Source organism: Bombus flavifrons, chromosome 3 (genome assembly GCF_040668555.2).
Source record: "Bombus flavifrons isolate JBK064 chromosome 3, iyBomFlav1_principal, whole genome shotgun sequence".
NCBI lineage: Eukaryota > Metazoa > Arthropoda > Insecta > Hymenoptera > Apidae > Bombus > Bombus flavifrons.
Genome location: NC_138444.1, coordinates 14368960 through 14393518, shown reverse-complemented (window position 1 = coordinate 14393518; position 24559 = coordinate 14368960). Strand labels below are relative to the sequence as shown.

The window sequence follows — 24559 nt, the reverse complement described above, 5'->3', positions numbered from 1 at the left end:
TCAATAAACCATGTTTGTCTTTCCTTCCAGCGATAGGTTTTTTTTCTCAATGAGGAAAATTGTAAAATTATCTAGTGCTTCGGAATATTATTTAAAATATGAATTTTGATACGAATAAATTAGCTTCAAGGTAGAAACAACACTTATCTTAAACTATCTTACGTAGTTTACAAAATTTCCAAGAACTGCGTTACTAATTTACTTTCGTAAAATTTTTGATAAAAGATCTGAAACGAAGCTGATGAGACCTCGTTAGTTGGAACTCGACTTTGTGTAAAATATAGCCAAGATCTCTAAAACGACGCAAAGAAGCGTCCGTAGTTTTTCGAGTATCCTCGAAAGGTTCGCTTTCTTGGCTGAGAGGCTTCTAAAAGGAGCGTTCTAGCCTGTTTACTCGTGTCTAACTGCGTGCCGGCTATATGGAAACGTAGCAGCTGGTTATTAAATTATAGGTTTGCAAGTTCCCCAGTAAGAGGCCACGAGGTAAGGTTCACGATGTTTCAGACAAAATCTACAGGTTTTGTGACGATTCGTTGTTAATTGGTCGGTTCGTACTTTACATTCGGATATTACATTTTCTAAATCTGAATCGCCAGCTGTAATTCCTAATTTATCCTTTAATCTCATTACACGGAACACCCTGTATATCGTAACCAATCCTATCTTATTCGAATCACGATTCACGGGGGAAGATCTCCAAAGAATGCCAATTGAAATTTTAATCAACCGGAGCAATATGACGATATATTTTGCATACGAATAGATTATACATTTAGAAGTAACGTTTTTCTTTAAATCGTCGCTAATAATTAATCTTCAATCCTTTGCTATAATTTGTAAAATAGTGTTAGTTCGCAGTCAGCAATTACTGCGATAAAAAATCATCTGCTTTTTTCGTTTTTTCGAACCTTACAACGGTAATGCGATCCAAACGACACAATTACCTTTAGATATCTCGTGTAATATCCGACATATGAAATCAGTTTGAGTCAATTTCTTCTAACGAATGATCGGAGACGCTGTGTCGAATGGATGCCGGTTAACCATCCAGCGAAAGGATCTGTAGCAGCCGTTTTTCTCGAATCGACGAACTCGAATTCTTTTTAGAGTAGGCGTAACGTCGAGTCGAACGAACTGATCTGGCATGCACGCAACACGCGATCCCCTGTGTGCACGCGTGAAAAGAACGGTTCGAGGTTTCTCCGGGTAATAATGTTTGATCAGCCTATCGATCCTTCGCAGCGACGTGAAGCAGCAATGCATGCGCTACACGCTCGGGGGAATTGGCTTCAATCTAAACGAGCCGTGGCTACAGACACGGCCTAATCACTACAAGGATATTAGCTAATCTCGACCAATTAGACGTAATGGCTGGATTAAGACGGGTCGCACGCATGCTAAAATTGAATATTATATAATCCCTGCCAGAGAGCAGAGTGGCCGTGTTTCCCACGTACGTGCCACGAACTCGGACGTTGTTAGCTGTTTGCCTGTCGGCCTCTACCTACTGTCGCGTAATAGCGATTACGTATGTGTAAGACTCGAAGAAAATCGAATTCGCGATTTTCTATAACCGAAATGATTCGTAGATTTCATACCTTCTCGATGATTAGGTCACGCATTTCTGACTTTTGGAGTTTCGATCGTGGTATTAGTACGTTGCGAGTTGTCCCGTCAAATTTCATGAACATTTCAGTCCGCTATTTCAGAGCTGTCCTTAACGCGAATAGAGCAAATTTTCATTTTGTGTCTAATATTTAACGAAAGTCGTGTTCCATCTCCAAAGTAAAAATAGTAAAGTACGACGTAGTAAATTTAGGCAACAAGAATATTTAAATACTTCCCGATTTTTTCTATAATAAGGTACAAGTCCAAAGATTTTTAATAATCGCATAGTTCTCCTACGTACAGCCCGTGAAACATAAAACGCACGAATCCATGTCCAGACCGAAACCAAATATCAGAGAACTCGGTATGACAAAAGCGGACACGGAGTACGCATAGAGTTCAACCATCCAGCGTTCACGGAATGGACAACAATGTAATAAAAAGACAATTGTAGGCGATAATTAGAGAGAGAGACGGTGAGACACGTGTGGACAGAGAGTTGCAAGTGCTGTCAGATGGAAGATAACACGCGAAAGCGCTAATTACGGTCGTAAAAATGTTTGTGCGAGCATTATGACGGCCCACCGTGAATAATTATCGGCCAGGACAATTATCATTGTTGAATTTTATTGGAAGACATCGAGGATTCCAGGAAGTTGACGGCGAATTTCAACAAAAACCCGACATGGAACGATGATGTGCGTCATGGCGCGAGATCGTTTCCGGCGATCTTTATTAGATGTTCTCGAAACAGGCCTTGCGGTTCCTGCACGGTTTCCTTTCCTGCTTCTAATTCCACCAAACGAGATAAGAAAGAAATTTCATCGGATCGAACGCATCTGTGTTTGCCATGGAACGTTTTTCCAAAAGAGGTGGTGTCAGGTAAACGCTAAGGGCGCCATTATCGACTGTCTAGAAACGTATCTCACGTTCCGAACGATAAGCATAATCTCGGAAGAGCTTGTTCTTAAGACGAACGAAAGGGCATGGCCGTCAATGGGTTGATTAGCGGGTTTGTCGTCGAAAGAGACAGAGAACGTGCGAAATTATCGAATAATCGACGCCCCGCGGCGAATCGAAATCGACGATGGCGCGGTTTCGTGTTTTTCCATCGTGCGGGGCGCCCCGGTGAACTATTTTTATTCCTCGCGCCATTTGAAAGGTAGCGAAGCAGAACGTTGTACACGCGCGATAAGATAAACGCAGCGTAATTTTTATAACGCGCGTTTATCTGACGGCAAGAAGTTTATGCCCTGTAAATGAATTGACTTCGGAAACACAGAACCATTAGAACGGCCTTTGCTCGGTCGCCGATGAAACTTTATTTCCGTTCCAATGTCAATTTATCAGAGTGCGAACGTGTATTCATCCGATAAAGGGAATGGGGTTCGCATGCTATTTATGTCTCGAGTTTAATTGATTGTTGATAAAATTAGCGCGATTTCAGACGTCGATTTCTCTTTCTATACCACAAAAGTGTGGTTTCATTAGGAAAGAGTTTGATGTATTGATCGTATCGATGTTGAAATTTAATCCTTCTAATCAAATCCAAATATTAGACCACGAAATTAAACGTAATTGGCAGTTCTTTGAAACATTGACTAGTAGATTTTTCAGAAATTCAGGTTAACATTTCCAAATTTATTTCATCCCAGAGAAATATTATGACACTCCTTTACGATTCCCAATGCTGGATTTCCCGAAATGACCTAACTATCGACCCAACATCACATTCTAGAATTCACCCCATCGATCCAACAAAGCAAAACACACGCTCACTAAGCTTTACACCTTTCAAAAAGCCTGACTAATCTCGTCAGATTTGATCACGGCCACTAATTCGCTGACCGATACACGGGTTCGAATAAACGGACGAGGCCATCGCTTACTGACCTCCGTCAAGCGATGCGCTCGGCGAGAGAAAAGAAAGCGGACACCAGAATCTCCAGCAGCCTCGAATTCCTCCAGGCTGATCCTGCCGTCCGACAGGATAGAAACATCTCTCATTCTCTCTGTTGGCATGGATGGTTTGTCGTTGGAGCGGCGACAAGCGTTCCCCAAACACAGAGGGACAAGGCCAGCCCCCGGGGGTGGAAGGCAACAAGTGACCACAAGCCAGACACACACGGCCATCAGCCTCGTTCTTGTTCGCTTCCCCACTGGTTCTTGTGGTCGTCGACCAGTCGGTAGTTCGTCGACGACAATCGATATATCGACCATCCGCGTCGAGGCAACGTTACGTCGTCATCGAGGTGCACGTGAATCGCCCGAACGTGCGTTCATGTGCGTGTGCCCGCTCGCACGCCTTCACGAGGAAGGGACGAGGCGAATCAGTGTCTTACGTGGGTTGTGGTAGGCCACGGACGTCCGTTCATCCGTCTTTCGTGCCCTTCGAGGACCAGCTACCGACGTTACGTTGTTCTGCCCTGAAAACCGACTGCTTTCTACTAACCGACCCACCTTAGATATAGATGAGCCACTTATTTGTTAAATCGATTAACTCCAGGAAACAAAAATTGGGAAAATTAATGAAATTATATAAGACAGACATGGAGCAAGTGTTTTGACACTAATATTCCTGAAATTTTTATCACTTTGGTATGCGAATGATTCGGATATCGAGTTCTAACGTCTAGCAAAGATTTCTACTGGGTCGACTGTTTGCTAGAATGATGTACTTACATACGTACGCTCTTATTTGCTGTGTCTAATTAGATTTATCGATGGCGTCATTGAGACGTAGGGTAGTTGGAGTTTGGAGATAAAGTCGGTCGTCGATCGATTAGATAGGAAGTTGGAAATGGAATGAATACGTGGTAAATAGTTGGTCGAGAAGTAATTTAGATGATTGGATTGATTTTAATTGTTGGAAATTTTTCTCCTTATTTTACATCGGATTTCTAGGTTCGTGTTCTAACTTGGATTAACCTAAGTAAATTGAATTTGTTCCGGTATTGCCATAATAGTTTCTTTCAGTTCATACGTAATCGAAACCAATTCGACAAACTTCAATCGACAAATCATAGATAAACAAATTATCGTCAGAAGCCATCGCAACAATGATTCACCCTACTAACCCTCGAACCAACCACCTCAGCGTCGAGAAAAACAGTCGAACACCCACGATATAGCCTCCTACTCGTCTCCATCGCTCGACAAACAGTTTCCCGCGTAAATTTGCTAACGAATGAAAACAAAGCTTCCAAATTACCCAGGAAATCCATAGAAAGCCCAGTATCTGATGGAATGCTGACGAAAATTCGTTAAAGTAGAGCAAGAAAGGGATGTGACAGGGTGACCGAAGGAAAACACGAAAACCACTGTTATTTCTTTGAGATTTTATACGGCGGCGTCCCGATATGGCAATGTTTTAGCGTATTGATCCGTTGGGGTTTAGTTGAGCCATGGCAAAAGTGGCGGGGATAGTTGCCACGATAGGGGCGAAGGGCGTCCAGCGGGGAGTAAAAACTGGACGGCGGCACTTACCCGCTCATAATCACCCCCCGAGCCACTCGAGCCACCACCTTCGACGCCGGCGTCGTCGCGCTTCTGTCGTAGCGCGCGGTCTTGTCCGTGTGCCACGCGGCGCTACCACCCTGAGCTATAAAGCGTCCTCCAAATCGGTGTCGTCGCCGGCGTTTAACCTTCCAAGTCCAGCAGAAAACACGGGGAAACGTTATATCAAGGTTTCGAGGTGTCGTTTTAAGAATCTTCTTAACCTTATTGCGTTGTCATTTTCCACTGTGAAAATTGTATTTCCTCTTGTTGGAAAGTCCCTTTACCTTGAGGAAAGTATTGGAAAAATGTTATTGTTACGTGTGATTTTTCGTACCAATTCTAATAATTTTAATAATTTTCATTCTAACTTTGCGATAAAAGATTTTGTCAAACGTTAAAAGTCTTCGTGTTTGTAGAAGTGAGAGTTAGAAATGAAAATTCGTGGACTGCAGCAGAGTTACAGGTTAGGAATTGATGATAATTTTGATACTCTCATACTCGTGCTAATGACACTCGTATTTTAGCGGCAGCGAATCTGTTAATATATTAACCAGACAAATTCCGTGAGCGTAGAATTAAAAGTTAATACAGACACAACGATTTCAGTGAGATTGGTTTTAGGAATTTTACAAATGATTAAATTACATCGTATGAAAATTAATATGTACCTACAAACAGATACTTTTAAATAATGATATGTTTTTTGTCTTGATATTCTAGGGGTTATAACTACTAACTACGGAATAATTTATGTAACATTTCAAACGTAATCTAATAACACGAGATGTTCAATGTATAATATCGATGTACGATTGATACGCGAGATTAAAACCGAATAACAAGATTGATTTCAAATTAATCGTAACGCAGTGGTGCAGTTAAGAAGCTGTCCAGACCGAAAGAGTAGAAGAAAAAAGTGTTCGATTTTTCTTGATTCAGGTTTATTGCACACTTGGTTTCAACGCCTACACATCAGGTGGTCGTTCAGCTTCATAGCTTACGAGAGACACGCAGAAAGTTACTTTCGTTCTGTACGATGAAGGTCTCACATAATAGCTTGAAACAGCATATATCAGAGCTTGAAAATATGGGATAACATATCTAAACCTTTTCTACAAGTTAGAAATAAAAATTCATACAGACAAGTCAATTTCAATTTGTGTATCCTTGTTCTTACAAATACATGCAATAAATCTTGAACAAAAGGGAAAGCCCCTCAGGAGCTGAGCCGATCCACTGGATTTTCTGTAAACTTGTTAATTTCGTTAATCGAGTACACGATTTTAACATGCAATTCTCAAGAAATAATGACTTCCTTTCGTAAGTTCTAAAGTTAAATAAATTCTAACTAAGTGCACGATAACGAATCGAAGTTATTCTCGAAGCAAACGGTCTCGTCAAAGGGAAAGTCACGCGGTGCCAACGATAATTATCGGCGAAAGGTTTATTAGTCTGCGAACAGTGGTTCCCGGAAGAGGCAAACGAGCTCGTCTCGCGAAGGCGAAGGCGAATCGATAGAGGTTGGTGTATAATGTGTGTGGCTAAAATAACTATAGCTGTTAGTTAGTCGCCGCCACCCTTCTTACATATGCAAACCCTTAAATAATTACGGCTCCTTCGTGCAAATTATTCTGGGATTTCCGCGCGCCGCGAAGTAAAATATAATAATACGGGATCGCGCGTGCGTGCACGCCACGCGAGTGTCTCTTGGCATATTTAACAATTTTGCTCGGCAGTTGTTCGTTTTTCCAGATAAGCGAGTCCACCTTTTCGAACGGCAAGTGTCAACGTGCGTTTAAGACCAGCGAAGCGTTGTAAAATTTCAGAGAGGGAAAGAAAAGAAAATATGAAGTGCGCGGCGCCAGTTCTCACGCCGCTCAAACGATACTAGACACTCTTTGTAGAATAGCTTCATGAATCTTTTAGTAACGTATTTTACTTCCAACTATTTTGAGTCTTGTTTTAATCCAATGGTTCAAGACTAATTTATTTTTCGAGTTACGCTGAACCTTTTCTCCATTTTTATTAATCAAAATTCCAAGTCCGCGAGCTTCGCAATTTTCATCGAAGCTCCATTTTCCTTATCTCGATGAAAACTATCCAATATGTCCCTAAAGCGAGATTCGCGTAATTCTCTTCTTAAAATTTAACTTAAAACAATTTAACGCGTGCGTAATAAAGTTGCATAACATCGTGTTGCAAATTCTAAACATTGAGTAAGGTGTAGGTATTATTAAACTGCAATTAATATGCGTCGATTACGTGTGGGAGAAGCAAGATCGCGTCACAACATTCATTAACCAACCGATGCTGCATTGGTAAATACGTATTGCTATAGATTGGATATGGTAATTCCGTACGCATGATATTTTTATCTTAGTATGAATCTTATGTTACTTCCAACAATTACATTATTATATGGTCACTTCATATTTAGTTTGTGCCTTTGTTGCAGAAGGAACCTCTACTTCTATGCTGGCGAACTTATCTGGTGAGTGGAATCGCTAATATTAAAAAGTTATTAACACGATATATATATCTGAACACTCGATCATTGTCTCTTTTAAAGAAACAACAAAAATCTAGGAATGTGTTGAAGTTTGTCGTTTGATCTTTCCATGGAAATAAAACTCCGCATAATTAAGTCGCAATTAAACTTAATTCGATTGAAACTGCAAATTGTGGTTTGAATCTGAATCTTCCTGTCGATTAACTATTAGCACACGGCCTTCAAGAATCATCAAACAATGTATCAAACAACGAGAAACTAAACGAAAAAACCTTTTCAGAATTCAGTGACGTATACACCTTCTAATCTTTTCAATCTTTCAAATTACATATGTATATGCATGTATACAATTATAGATCCCGCATTTCAATGAATAAATAACAATTCTACAAATCATGAAGTGTAATCGGAAGGTCGTGCGAAAGAAAAAAAAAAAAAAAAATAGCGCGACGTATGACAACGGTTAAGCCTCGCGCACGCGTTGGAATCGCGCCAAGAGGAACGCGGCGATTCCCGACGAGTCCGAAAAAGGGTCAAAGGAATTTCTCGCGTCTCGCGTCGAAGTGGCGGCGCTTATCGCCGAGGAAAATCGGAACAACCCCGAGGTAGGCGCGGCGCGAAGGTAACCGTGTAACACACTCGAGGTGGTCGTTGGTACGCGTGCGATTACTTACTCTCCATCGGCGAATTAACGACGAATCACCGATGGGAAAACCGGTTGCCCGGCCGAACGGCACGCAGGCCTAACGACTTCTCTCCTCGGCCTCAGCACGGGCATTCCAACGGCACGAGTTTGCCCCGCGACGCGAATTAATGGAAACACGCCGCGGCATGCGGCGCGCGCTGATAAAGCGGAACGCGCCTTCCTTACCTTCGTATCTCTCTATCCTTTCCCAACGAAAGCACCTCGCGCAACGTTTCGTCCCCGACCATTGCGCGTTTACGCAGATCTTCCTGACTTTTTTTTTTTTGTTTAATAGTCACGATCGTCGGTTGGCTCGACTGTTTTCTTTCGCTCTGTCCATTCGGAGCATCGTGGACCCGTTTTCCAGCTGGCATCCGCCGGAATCTTAAATTCGTGATGCTTGGTCGCGCGCGTGCCATCGGTAATCTTTCGCCACGCGTGAACAACGCGCGCAATATTTGCTCGTCTTTATCGAGAGGCGACTTCCGCGCGAATTTACCGGAGAACCTTTGGACAAGAGGTTCACCGTAGTTCGGAGAAGGTTTGCGGTGGGCTGTAACTGCCGTGCACGCGTCCTCTGATGAACCGTCGTTCCGACGAATGGACGTTTCGATGATCGAAATCCGTACATTTTGATGCATTTATGGAAAATTTAGTGTCGCAAAAATATACAACACGTGTATACAATGCAAAAATAGGGAAAATATTCGAAGCGAATTACCTGCCATAGCGTTTCATCGATTCAACGATTTCCATTCCTTCAGCTGTGTTAATAAAAATATGAGATTGCATAAAAATTAGCAGCCTGCTCATAGGAATCTGTATATGTACGTTCGATTATACGTGTAGACTTAGTCTTGCAATCTTAGTGCGCATTCACTCTTTTTGCGAGGATTTAGGTTGATCAGTTTTCTTTAGGTTACTTTTTTTCGTGGAAATGGAGTTACAGGGGTTGAAGTATTATTCTTAATGATCTTTTTAGTCAAATGTTGTAGTAGGTCGTGATCGATGATGATGTAGAATTGATGCGGTGTGATGAGCTTGGTAATGTAAAACGAGATAAGTTTTGGAGCTGAAAGGATTTTAGACAGTGAATGATTTCGTTTGCAGGGGTTGGTATATTGGGAGGTGCACGCGTGAAACTAGTTATTCCACTTACCAAAGTACAAATTGGCTCGATAAGTATCGACAAAAATCTGGATATACTTGGCGAGATTCTTGCAATGATGTAAATCGGCTATTTGAAGTTCTGTAATTACTGTTTTAGATGTTATTGCTTAACGAGAACGTATTGTGAAAGTATTTTGATTCGTCGATATAATTTGTACGATTTATTCCCATGATTCGATATCAAACGATTCTGAAACGGGATCTGACAAATTAGATTCTTAATTTATTTGGTACGCTGTGTAAAGTGTCAGCTACATTTTTCGTAGGAAGTTTCAGTTGTTGCACGAAATTACACACTCTGGTGTACGTGCCTCTGATTACCTTGGTTCTAGAATAGAATGTGCTGATATTAATTTTGACGAAGATCGATGGGAGCCTTTATTCGTTTCGTTTGTAGTTAGTAATGTTTTGTAAAATGGTTGCGCTGAAGTAGAAGCGAGAGAACAAAATGGATAATAGAAAATAAAATAACAAATAGGAAAATATGTATTTAAGTATTGAAATGTTATAGTTACAATTTTTATGCCTTTGTCTTCTTGAAAGAAGGAGCAATTCTTTTAATAAAGTATATTTGTAATATCGTGATTTGCTTTGTAAATTAAAAGTTAATAATAAATATCAGCTACATGTACGATACGAAATATCTGTGGAGAAAAGCATATCTATATAGGCCTGAAACAAGGCTTAATATCTCACATACAAGAACAAGACTCATCTGCGCACACAAGACATATTCCTCGAATTAACTTCTAACATCTTGCCACCCAAAAAATCATACATATACAATTTCTATTATTCCGCTCTCAGAACGAAATCATACAACAATTTCTGAACGATTGCTTCTCCAACCTGTTTCCACTGCGAAAAAACAGCCATATGTACATGCATCAAGCTGTCAAACTTAATTTGGAAAATTACGTCTACATCTTAACCTGTCACGATCGATTGATTACGAAGAACCTGTCTCGATAAACTTCATTAGTACAAGTACACTCACCGTGTACTTTTCAAGTTCTTCGACTTGGAATTGAAAAGAAAATAAAAAGAAAAAAAAGAAAGACAGAAAGAAAAGAAAAGAAAAGGAAAACGAGGGAGAAGAACACGAAAGAAGGAAAGGGTTATCGCTATCAACTGGCAAAGGAGACCGATCATTAAACTTTAAGCTGCAATAATTCTTTTCAATTAACCCATAGGAGGTACATGCTTGTTCAAGCAGCGTGCGGCAACGGATAGAAATGTCCTTAACCGTCGGTTTTTACATTCTCTCTCTTTCTTTCGCCTTCTTGCCTCTCGAAGCCGCCACGATACACGGCAACGCGTCTTAAATGAAGCGATTCCGTATTCACGCATGAGCGCGATCGCAGAAGCTCGCTCGAACGCGAACACGAGGAGAAGAAGAAATATCAAAAGGAAAGAAGCTAGCGCACGAGGGCACGCATCTGTTTCCTTTGCGGTAAATTTCTTCCGCGTCCAGTGGCCGTGCACCGGTCACGATAAATGATTTCGCCAGCGGAAAATGAATATTTCCGCTCGCGGCCGATTCAATTCAACGCCGCCGCCATCTTGCGCGAATTATTCCCGCTGGATTAACTGTAATTATCGTCGCGCGTTTTACGGGATTCTTGCCAGCGTTGATTACCTGAAGAATTTCTAAGGGTTGTTGAAATGTAATCCTGTCGAGTATTATGTTCTGGGATGTGTTATAATTTGTAACTTGTATCCATTTGGTTTCTACGATAATACTGCACGTATCTGCTTAAGTAGATATGACCTACAGTGGTCAGATACCTGGTTAGTTTTGTTGGAATGTAAATTGATTAAAAGATTACGATGGATTGTTAGATATATGCGTGAGCAGATAGCTAAAATGGTCAGGCATTCGCTTATTTCTTGTCAGGATGAAAATTAATTAATAGGTTGCGCAAGATGTTGTTTATGATAGTCGCGTAATAAGGTTGATTTTTTTAAAGCTAATGTGTTACAATAAAATCGGAATTACTCGTCGTCAAACTTTGCGCAACTGTTTCTTCTTTATCTTCGAACTGTTTCATTTGTAATTACGATCGTACGATTATATGAATGTGATCACTGCGATTGATTGAAACAGTAATTCCTAATTTCGAGAGATTCGTCGGTCGTACGAATCCCTTTGATTTTGATTTTACGAAGAACGAAATGAATCTTTTGTGCTAAATGTTGAATCTTCCATTTGATTTCGTTTCTCTTGAAATAATCATTCAGAAATAACGACAGTGGATGACGCGATATAAACTAGAAATATTCAACTGCATTGACGACTATTTTCACAATTTCTACGATTCACTGAGTTTTCTCGACTTTGACATATTTGTTCTAACAGTCGTAGCTAACAAAATTAATATCTATCTCGGTGCTTTAATATTCCGAATTTAAACTCTATATTTATATGTCACATAAATCTTCATTGAACGCTGTATGAAAAGTGATTGTCGCGAATAACACCGGGTTTTAGAATGTCACACTGCATAAATACTAAGAAGATAATTCCACGCTAGTCTGCTTTGCAAGAATGTTAATCAGAGGCTTATTATTTTTTTTTTTTTATCATAGAATCGCGATTAAAAACTACGGATTTCTATGCTCGGAATTCTAATAAACCGGCATTAAGGTATAAAAAATGATGGTAATTAAAATGACACCATCGCTTTATCTTTCATCGTGGCCTCGATTGACTTTAAACGACCGTAGTCATTAAACCCATTCGAATGTAAACTGCAGTCGTGAATATTAAAAGTCGTTTTTCATTGTAAAAAGTTTAATAACCTTGAAATCTCCTTAATGCCACCGCCTGCAAAAACCGAGTCTCATAAAACAACTTCAACTTTTCCTCGCGACATTCCTTTCTGTCACCAATGTTTTTGGACGAATTCATTTATCACTCTTCGCACATTTCGCCGGACGTCGCATATTTCTTCTTCGTATGCATACGCTCTTTAATTAGATTTGACCTATAGATACGTGGCTACTTTTGTATTTCGAATTATCCAAAGAAACTCGACGCCTTCGATCGCATTCCACCATAGTCGGGTCTAGTTTTTCCATGCATAAGTGAAATTCATGGCCTACTTGACTGAACTTTGCTCTCTAAGTTCATCCCGCTTTGTCATCATAAATCTCTCGGCGAATAATCGCGAATTATCGCGATTGTCCTAAATCGTACGAACGAGTAACTTCAACGCGTTATAATCTTCTTTAAAGCTTATAACTCGAGAAACGACAAGCGGCCAACGTTGAAATGGCAAGATCGATTTCATAGGGGTCACAGCATCGTTACTGATACGATATTATGCTTCATTTATGCATCGATGAATCGAGCACGAGTCCAGTCCAGTTAATTCATTTCCATTGCACCCTTTTAGTCTCGATTATTATAATGAAAGAATTAAGCTCGAATAAAATATCTTATAATTGAAACGGAGTCAAGGTTGTGACGGACGATGATAATAAAAGTAGTTTTAAGAGGAATTTAAAAATAAAAATTCGTCGCTAAAACACATTCCACGCTCTTTCAACGAAGACCTGCTATGATCTTTAAAGATGAAAGGAAAGATATCAATGTCTGATGGTCGATTGCACCTATTCTACTGTCAAATAATTCCTATGAACGCAGATTTAAATTGAAGTTACTTAGCCTGCAATCGTTTGTTCAAGTATCCTAAATTCGACAGAATACTTAATGTAAATTATATACTATATGAATAACTATATGAATGTTAATTGTAGTTATAAACGTATCATGAACGTAAAGTATGATCAAATAATTCGGGCGACTTGAATCGAAGTAACTTGACTAATCTAAACGAGGGTTAATAAGCGTAATTGAGCCTAATTTATCGTCTTTTTCGAGTTGGTTCATAATCGATATTTCGCTGCAGACGCATCCAACGACAAGGTCGTGAATTAGCCCGTTTCGTTTTGCCATTCTCCTCTTAACGACTCGAACGGGGCATTCCTATAGCACGAGTTCGTCGCGCAACGCGAATTAATGGAAACAAGCCGCACGATGCGCGCGCTATACGCGCGGATAAACCGGAACGTCCATTTCACGGGCCTGTTCGTCTCCTCTCGAACGCGCCGCGCGACCTGTTCGAATTAAACGATTTCGTGTTCGCGTGGCGAGAAAAAACCCTCGCCAAAGTACCTGCGTAACGTCCCACCTGTTTTCTCGTTCTTCTTCTAACTCGCCGTGATCTTTTTCTAGTCGTAGTCATAGCCATAAGATGCTGCGTGATCATTGCCAGTCGTAGCTTTCGTACATTTTTTTCCCTCTCCACTCCGATGAACTCGTTTTTCTTTCATGGCGCGCTATGTTCTGGAACGCGGATGATCAAAGAAGTCGATCAAGTCGTATTTCTGTTATTCATTATAGATTGAAGTGTGAAAATATGGTAATTTTTTTATGGAATAATCTATTTCAAATTTTTCTCAACCCTTAAGAGCTATCATCAGAGGAAATCACCTTGATTCCATCATACGTATTTTACAAAATATTCGAATCCTCAAAAATCTATGATCGAAAAAGATTACAAAAATGGTCTATAAAATTTCTATGAAAAAAACATTCAAATCCCTGAATGGCTATCATTGCGAATCTATAAAAATTCTATGAAAAATTGATCGTTCCGACCACTATGATATGATTTCTAGCGTGAACGAACCTAGATTAATCCATCGACTGCTCGTCGAATCTGGAAAATGATCTGACTCGTATTTCGCGGTTTACAGGCTAATTAAACCGTTCGTCGGAGATTGGACGAAGCACGAAGAGGTCGCGCGACGCGGGACAAGCCTAACGCGAGAGTTAAGATAAAGCTGACTGGCATTTTCGCGTATCTTCCTCCAACGCGTTACCAGTTGTCGTCGCGGGTACTCGATTCGCGGCGGAGAATCTACCGACCGGTGCTGATCGTTAAAAGACGTTATTACGAAGAAAAACAGCTCTCTCTTTCTCTCACCTCGGCCTGGCTGACGCATTTTTCTCGAGTTTCCGCGTTAAAACGCGACACCGACGGTGTAACGCCCGGCACTTTACGTCGCCACGAACAGGCTAACGACTTCTCCCCGCTTGACTTTAATGGACATTCCGCGCCGTGATTTTACTCCGCGATTTGAATTAATGGAAACACGCTGGCATCCCATTTGCACTGATAAAGCAGAACGTCCTCTCGCTGCGATAGTCCCTTTGCCTCGTGCGAGTAACCATTCTCTTCTTCCTTTTCTTCTCTCTCCTTCGTTCGTTCGCCGTTCTTCCATCTTGGTCCTTCGCGATCACGACGATTCCGCCGCGTTTCCATTGCACCGTTGGATTAAGTGATTACACGTCGCCGCTTATTCGAGCACGAGAAAGGCATCGATCACGCGGGACCCTGTGATTTCAGAAACGGGACGTATCGCAAACGATGTCTCGTCGAGACGCGTGTCTCGCTCTACGTATAATCGGTACGTACACGACTCGTACGAAATTAGATGGAGACAAGGTTGATGGCTGTGTAGCGATATTCGGAAGGAACTGGAATTTGTTAAATTTGCTTTCAACGCGCTGGTAATCCGATGTCTTTGACTCTGATTTATTAACTTGTCGCGAGCAATGCAAGTTGTGCGTGTTAAGTATGAACGTTGTACAGCGATATAATTTATTTAGTCTAACTATGTAAGGACTGATATAACCAGACTGACGATGTTTATGTATTTTCGAGGGATCTAAATTAATTTTACCATTTGTTACAGTTAAGGGGATGGGTGCGATTATCTGTTACTCTTGTCGTAACTTTTAACAAATTCGTGTTTGAAAATTCCGATTCGATTCGCAAACAAACATAAGAAATACCTTGATATTAATAGAAGCAACGATAAAGTGAAACATCATCAAGTAGTTTCAAGTCTGACACACGTTAAGACAGTATAGTATCTCGAGAAACAAAAAGTTAGAGGGAAGCTGTATCATGGTAAAAATTACGAAGAAATTAGCTACCGTCTCGATTCCCCGAGCGAAAGAAAAGAAGAAAACAATGTACGAAAGTGAAACGTTTGGACTTGCCATTCTAGGCAATTTAGAAACTGTGTAGTTGTAGTACTTATTCCATTATCCCATTATTTCTTACTTAATTCTTCCTCCATTTAAGAAGCAATTGTTCTCATATATTATCCGCGTTATTCCTGGGCAAAGACAACGCTCGCTTGGTTATAACTCTATACAAAAGTTGAAATAATTTCAACTGATAAATTCCACAGACTCGATGTATCGTGTAAATTTTTGGCTGTAAAGAAACGTTTCATTGCCAATAGCAATAACATGGCAATTAAAGTAACTCCACTGTCGTGTGCTCCAACTTATAAATTACGAGTCAGTTTTATAGACGCCGAACAGAGACATTTAATTGACCTACTGAATACTGAAATATCAAACAAGGTAATTTTTATTTTAAATTCGGTAACTTCTCAACAGTATGAATCATATAGACTACGATCTAAGTTTTCAACGGATATTTAAATACCAAATCAGATACAGCGGGATTGATATAAAAGAAGGCATCATCTTGTTTTAAAACCTGAATCATGAGATTCGTTTAAATATTAAGTAGATCCAAGATGTTGATATAATACTTAAGAGACTGAGAAACGTGTTTGAGACGATACAAAATGTTCTACAACTCGACACGATTTTCTTAATAGTATTCGTCCTCCCGGTAACGTCGAATTCATTAATCGAGGTTCTATCGAAGCGAGAAAATAAATCACTTTCGATGGAAATTAACGGCAAATAGACAACGCGACAAACATACATAAAATATCTCCAACTGGCACACGATAATTGGCCGAGGACGTGGAAGAAGTGAGAATATAATAATCCTGTGCCAACCAATTATTTCACCGAGTCGCTCTTTTAAATAGTTTCTTTAGTGTAAAATTCAACACCTATGGATGATCATTTACAAAATAACGAGCGTGAGGCTCGGCAATGGAGAATTGAAGAGCGATGCTTAAAATGAAAAGAGAGAAGCTTTACGATAACAATAGGAGGAAAATGTTGACTAAATTCACGAAAATATATACATTTATTATATTACAACATTAAATATAACATTTCCATATTATTTGTCAAAGACGTATTCCTTCAAAAACAAAGTCGATTTCTCCAACATAATTTCCCCTGACGTTTAAGGAATCCAGTATATATTTATTTTTCTTACAACCAAATTCAAGTTACACTGGTTCAAGCAATTAATCTAAAACCACGGTTTCTTCCACAAATCCATTGAAATTTCTTTACGCAGAAATAGACGCGAATATATTAATCGCGTTTCTCCACGAACTGTATAGCTGCGTTTGTTACAACAAATTTCGTCGAAACTTTCATCTTACCAAACTCCCTTAAAAAAAAAAAAAAAAAGAAAAAGAAAAAGAAAAGAAAAATGAAGAAATTCAACTCCTAGTATCGTTCCTCGAATGTTGTTCGTTCCCGCGCAAAAGAACAAAGTTGTCGTCCCCTCGGTCGCTTGCCAACGAGGGACAGCACGGCGAATCATAACAAAAGCGACAACGAGACGGCGCTAAATTACTTTCGACGCAAATTAACAGCGGCTGGATAAGGTAACGAGGCAGAGGAGATGGAACCGAGCCGTGGACGAGGTAATCCCGCGGACGGTATTGTTTCACCGACGGAAGTCACTCTTTTATTACGAGACACTTCCTGCTCCACGCGGGAGCACACGGACGTGCCTGTTTACACCGTGTATACATGCCACGTGAACACAGGTAACTCTCGTCTCTTTCATCCTTCCTTCCTTCCTTTCTTTCTTCCTTTCTCTTCCTTCGCGTATTCTCTTTCTAACTGCGACCCTTTCGTTCTTCCTTCGTTTTTTCGGTTCTCCTCTGACGAGTGGATTGCTGACTTTTATCCATTTATGACAAATTTAAGGATACAGAAATTACGTAAAGTGGATACAATATAGAAAAATATATAAAATATTCAAAATACGGTGCTCGTTATAATCTCGATTGTAACAAGCGAAACGAGTTTCTATTTCAGTTCTATTTGTTTAATTGTGTCCACGAAGATATAAATTTGCATAAGGATCTTCAGTGTACCGATAAGTATACATACCTGCTTGGTTCGACGAAAATATTCGATCTCCACGAAAGGAGCAAACCAACAAGAAGCCCTCGCGTTCGTGCAAGCCTGGCCTGGATGAAACCAGGCTGGCAAAAGCGGTCGATTAATTAGCCGCACGCGTGACTATTAATCAGCCTGGTAATTAAGATAGAACAGCCGCGAAAGGATCCTGGGGAACGCATACGCGATACTTAAATTCCACGGAGCTAACTGGAATCTGGCGCTCACGGAGAGAGAGAGCGATCGTCCTCCGGAGGAACGCGTGGAGTCGGCTCTCGAGTCGATTAAAACGAAACGTAACGAAGTCGAAGATAATGTAATAGCGAGAGCTGCCGGTGTAATTGCACATGTGTGTAATAACGCGGTCGTGGTATTTATAATCGATACACGGCACGCAAGGATGAAAATCAAGTGGTATAAAGGAGGAGAGAAGGGCGATACACGCAACCGTGCGCCTCCTGTCCTTTGCCCGGCCTAATTGCGCACCGTGAATTCCGGTAATTATAATAATTGGCCTCGCGTCACGGCCGAATCGACGCTTGGTCCTCGTCGTGTTCGTTCCTCGTTCGACTGAACGACGACCGTCACGAGGAACGAGCGTGACGTTGACTTGGAACAACGTACACGCGGAGGAATCCCAATTTCTGTTCCTTGTGCGTTCTTCAAAAACGCTCCTGAAACTCTGCGTCCGGCACCTTCTTTCCATCTCTTTCACACGGAAACCCCATCCCTTCTCTTTCTTCTCTTCTGACCGTTCTGATTCTTTCTACTAAAATACGAGCGGCCAGGAGCAACGTTATCAGCCGGGCAAATTAATGTAACGAAAGGGCAGATTAATGCCGCGGCGTCGAACGAGCGGGAGGAGGCGATCGACCGATGTGTTGGAATTAATTAACTCCGCCGGGCGTACGTATAATTCAGAGGGTACACACGATTGATTAAAGCCGATTTCACGACCAATCAATCTATAACCCCTTAGCGGACGTCCCTTAGCGGCGGCCATAAATTTGCACCAGCTATTAAAGGAATCCGGCGTGCGCCTTATCGTTCATTTATAACTGTCCGCGGCCGTCTCATTAACCTCCCTTTTCTCGGAACGCGATCGCGGGACTCGGAGACAAGAGCCAAAGAAATCTCAAAATATCACCGTCGCGGGTGGGACGACGAGAAGGTTGGGGCCGCTGCGACTGGGGGCTGGGCCAGTTTTTACATGGGTGTGCGAATATCGGTACGTGTACGCGTGTCTGTGATTATATGCGGCTGATCGTGCGTTTTCGCCGAGTGTGATGTTCGACACACTCGGTTACACGTAAATAACGAACATGTGTAAACAATTGTCGGATTACCGTAGCGGAATTAAGTCGTCTTTTGGCACTGGCACATCATCGCGGTAATAACGATAACCGGGCTCTCTGTTGTTCGTGCGGCTACTGGGTTTATAGTTGATGTATGTCGTTGGAAATGAACGGGAGGGAAGCCTGTCCGAGGTAGCCAACACGTATAATGATCGTCACGTGGTTATGTCTGGTTTGATGTGCCGGCGAAATTCGAAGAGGAATACGTGAACGAATTTTAGAAGTTTCTGACTTCTAATAACAAATTCAAGCTAATCGTTCGATATGCTATTTCACGAATGACTGTGAAAATCGAGATTTTTGTAAACGTTGGAATAATTCTTTCGCGTAAATGAATTTGTATTTCTGGTAGTATCTAGTAAGAAGCGATATACTTGAAATCTTCGTAATTCGATTTCTTGTCTAATATTTCCTGATACAAATCGTATCCTTTCGAAAAACTGTTCTAATGATTTTCTTGCTACAAATGCAGAGATATCAAGCGTGTGATGATATAGTGATATTAAGCGTGATACTAAATCAGCATGTCATCGGACTTCGGGTACAGGAAACCGGCGATACTAATGAAACACAGAAAAACGTTTCCAAAACAACTCAATTTACGAAATATGAATAAAATTCCCGACATAATATAAATCTAGAACAATTTTCAGAAAAAGAACCATTAGTAAAAATCTTGTCCAAAAAATGCTTCAGAACGATGCGAAAACAGTGCTTTTATCCGTATGTCACCGATTAATTATATTCGGAATCAATTATCCAGGACGAATGCGGTGAAAGCATCGGCACGAGCTCGCAACGTTCGAGCTGCTTTTCCGGGGAAGACACATTATAAGTTTTTCCTCGGGGTTAATTTCGCCGGCGATAGCTAAATCCTTTCTTTTTCTTGCTTCTTTTCTCCCCTGCTCTTTCGCTCTTTTATTCTTGCGCCACCCTGTCCCTCTGCAGCCACCGAGCTCCAGCAAGCTCGAACTAAGAGCGGCTAAGAGTTGGTAGGAGCGTCTCTATGGTTAATTAAACGCATAGATCACCCCTCCCCCTCCTCTCGCAATCTCCACCAGCTCCTCCTTAACTTCACCCTCCACCCCTGACTCCACCCTCGCCCTTGTCCAGTGTCTTCTCTTTTTCCAGCCACCCTGCAAATGCGCGCACACTTCTTCCGCGTTATAAACGTGCATGTGCGCCTTCTTTTACGCCGCCAGTGCTGTATCCTTCGCTAAAAATCTCGGAACGTATACTTTAAAGCGCATTAATCCTTTTCTCGTCTTGTAACCTCATAATTAAACTTCACGCATTCACGATATACATTCCACGCATCATAATATCGCAGCAGAGATAAATTGAAAATTCAAGCCTAGCAATGTATACTCCCAAAATACGTAGAAAAGTCACATTTGATACATATTTTATTCTCGATGGAACTTCAGTATTTCGTGTAGCCTCTAAACTTTAAATTGCATCCAAGTTGTTTAGTAAAATCGTTGGTATATCAAAACTTTACAAATATCGTCTATGTCATATCAGCTATCAACTCGAACAATCCCTCGGCAGTTATTTCATTTCTTTACTCTTACGTCTTTCGAGGTCGAAGCGTATACAAATGTACAAACACAATCGTAATATATAATGAAGCTTAATATTCATTTCGTATCATCTTCTTGGAACCATCTCTAAGAATCTGAATAACCTCCTCGCAATTTTAAAATCGTACTCGAGAAAGCGTAACGAGTCACGAGTTCTTTACAACCTTCGATCGCCATAGGAAACATTTTCCGCGAACGATTTCCCGCTCCATCAACCCTTGCACGATTTTCGAGAAGGAGGTTGCGCGCTTTGAATTTCCTACCACACGTGATGCCAACGAACAAGACAAAAGGGGGTAGGCCTCCGTAACGCATACCGGTTTCTCAGGAAGGCGTAACCTCTGCTTGAAACTACCGTCCACGCTCATTATCGTTTACGCGGGTAAACCCGTCGCCGATTCCTCGCTTGTTCACAGCGATCGATCGTTTGACCCGTTTGCCGTGAAACCCACGCTCCCAACGCGCCTTACTCGCGCGCGTTCGCTAATTTCTAAGTTGATAACGTTTCAATGTCGATGTACAGTGTTTAATTCCTTTATCACTTACATTTACGCTAATCGAGAAAAAAAAAACGATCGATTCTTTTTTTCAAGCGGTTGTGTTTCTTTGCTGTAAAGTATATAATAAAATGTCTCTTTGCAATTATAATTTTATACTTTGCGTTCGTGACATAATTTTATGCAATATTGAGGGCAATTTTTCCGACATTGTATTCTTTTCTTAAAACTTCTTGATTAATAAAGAAATTCTCAAAGTTTCGTTGCGTATGATAAACTTTAAGTGCTAAATGATCTAACTAAAATTGTCAATTGCTGCGAATGCGAATAAATGGTTGATGTGTAGGACATTGGTTAAAGAAGACTGTTCGATGAATCTATTTGAAAAGTGAACGAAAGGTTCCATGCTCTGGTCTGATGCCTATAAATTTCATTCGGGCCACGCTATTAACGACGCTGCCGGGTATCGCGTGTACCGAGACGCGATATCAATCCAGGACATCTGTGAAAAAATGGGCCGACCTGTATTGCGATTTTTACTATTATTTTTATTGTTATTCGCAATTCGTCTAACAGCTGCTGCACGCTTCGCGTGGGTTCACGTGGGCAGAGTGGAAAGAAAGATGTGTTAATGGTTCTTCAAATGCACCGAAGTCAGAGGGATGTTTATGAGGTGATTATTGATGATCGAGTGGAACGATTCTATTTGCGGCGAATGTTAACTGCGATACGATGTTTTATTAAATAGCATCATATTATTACAGCATTTGTTGTAGATATAATAAATTTTAATGCGCGTGTGAAACTGTAGCGACCTTTTTGTCGTCGTTTACTGAAAATGAAAATTAATATTGATTAATGAATCATCAATATGGTAATAAACATTTGTTCCTACGAAATTTCTTTTACAAAACTTGAATCTTTCTTGATGAAATAACATATTATATGTTTTATAAGATAATAGTTTTATAAGATAATAGTTTTATAAGATAATTTCTTCAATAGTTGTGAATATTTATTAATAGTTTTTTTGTAGTTTATCTTTTATTGGTTGACATTTTTTAATTTCGAAATTACAGGTCTATGCGGATAATGTATTATATTTAGTCAGATTAAATATAAGTTTAAAATTGCATTTCATTTATCGTTAATTTCGTTTGCACGTCAGCGTTATTCCTGACTCCGTTTTATGCTATAAAGAATTTAATGTTTCCGATAAAACCTTATAAATGGGTCATGGTGTTACCCTCTATTATAATATTTCATTACACAAAAATATCGATCGTCCTGAATTTACGCTTTCCTTCCTTAGTTTAGCGGTGCCAGTTAAAATAACAACCTTCCGATTAAAAGGTTTTACTCAATTCCTCTAACTATAATTTCACACGTGCAATTGCTTAACACACTGACGCTTTACTTAGAATTTCTACTATAATCGGAACATGTACTTGTAACGTGTATGGGATGAACTGGTTGCTTGAAACTTTCTTTAACCTTTTCTTTCCTCTGGAAATTATGATTCGAAATTAATTAAGAAATTGCTCATAAATCAAGTTTCAGAAACTTTAATTTTACTTTAAATCCGTGCATCCGGTGATATAAGACAAAGTTTGAAACACACATATTTCCTAAAATACGATGTCAACGTACAACAATCTAATAACAAACTGCTATCCAAAATCTTCCAAAACTTCCATACTCTGACGTCGTTTAAACCTGTCGGAAAGCAACCATCGTGTGCGAAACACCCTGCAACTCGCTGTTGAAATTATGAAACAACCCTTGAGAGAGGACGACCAGACGCAAACGCAGTCAGCCTGTGAAACCGTATCGATGTCCGTCAAGGATCGGGCAACGAGAATTTCCAATAGCTCGCGTCGATCTGGCGTAAATAATGCAGCCGATAGATACGTCCCTGAAGCCGTAAGGAGGAGGTTGAGGAGCGAAGGAGGCGGAGGAGGTGGGTGGCCTGAGCGGAGCAGAGGATATTCTTATGAATCGATGAAAGAACCGCGAGCATGCGCGCCGGAATCTTAATAACTCATGCGATACCACCCCCTTCCTTCTGTTATCCAGGCCCTCCGCCGCCGTTATCAACCCCCGGTATTCCCCGTTTCCGCGCCCCGCCGCCAGATACGCCGTTATAATATGCGCGCGGCAAGGTTGGGGTAAACACGAGAGCTGGACATTCCGGGCGTAGTTGCGCGAATATCTCGAGCATATTCCAGCGGGTAAGAATCAGCCGAAAACGCTTGTGTCTGCGCATTTTTCTGCTGTCACCGAACCAGGAAATCCTGCTCATTCCTTCCACGCCTTCCACATTGCGTATAGGCGTCAAAAACGTAATACATACGGTGTTTGGTGCTCACGCACCTTCGCCACGGCTGTTTACGGCCGCTTTTTACGGCCATACGCGCACCTTTTTAGTGCGTGACCCGTTTCGCGCGGATTTACTGCCCGAATACGGCCGCAAGTTCCATTTTTGTTCTTCCGTTTCGAATCTCACGCGAGAGCGCTCGGTCCAGGGTTAATTAACTCTCCTACAGACATAGGTGTCGTTTGGGTGCTTGTTGGATCGTGGTTTGTTCTGTTATTCGCTTTGGAAATGCTTCGAGAGAATATTCTGATAATTCGTTTAATATTATCTGTCGTTGATACATTATCAGGATAAAATACTATGGAATTTACGTTACTTCACGAGGCCTGTTTTTAAAGGCTTCAAAGATGGTGGTTTTTAAAGAGGTTTAAAAGACTTTTATATTATCAAGTAATTAGGTATGCAAGAGATCAAACGATCTGGAATTTTTATAGCAAAAGTAAAAAAAGACAGTGTCCGAGATTTGAAAAAATATTGCCACTCAAGTGCAGAAGCTTAGTAGCTTGAATTTGTCTGTTAGGTTGTACGGATATAACGTTATTGAAATATTTATCCTGATTTTTTATTTCACTATGAAAATATCTGATGGTACATGTTTGTTTTAGCATAAAGAAATGATATTATTTTAAATGTAAGAAGTAGGAATTGCGAAGTTCTTCTACACAGTCGTTTATATAACCCTTTATTATATTCTAAAAGCATTTTCAAAATCGAAACTCCGATACAAAGAAAGCAGTATAACCCACGAAATACTTGATCGAACAGCTAGCAACGCAGTCAACATACTAATTTTCTGATTTCCTATTAATACCATCGAATCGAGATTCCATCTTCGGATATTGAACATATTCGCAACACGAAATTATATATAAAGTTGCGTTGCATGATGATATCGATACGGAACGAGTGGCCATTCCAAATAGCCTCTTTGGACATCCTCGGGATGTCCTCCGGAGACGGATCGGAGAAGGTCTTGGTCGAGAGAAAAATCGTTAGCACGTCGATAAAATAAAATGGAAGTAACGCGTCGCGTTAAGAGATCTCGGCGGGTGCACGCCGCGGGTCGGGCGGCTCAGTCCCGTATGTTTGCCGGCCGTTGGCGCGCGGGAAGAGCACGCGAACAAA

General features: G+C 40.8%; 1 protein-coding gene across 8 annotated transcripts in view; it reads left to right on the top strand.

Moving 5' to 3' along the window:
* Positions 1-24559, top strand: part of zfh2 (Zn finger homeodomain 2) — a 411031-nt gene that overhangs the window by 138514 nt on the left and 247958 nt on the right. For all 8 annotated transcript variants that reach the window (XM_069132601.1, XM_069132602.1, XM_069132606.1 and 5 more), the window contains one exon: positions 7562-7597. The gene's annotated coding sequence lies outside the window, so the exon portion shown is untranslated. The remainder of the gene's footprint in view (positions 1-7561; positions 7598-24559) is intronic.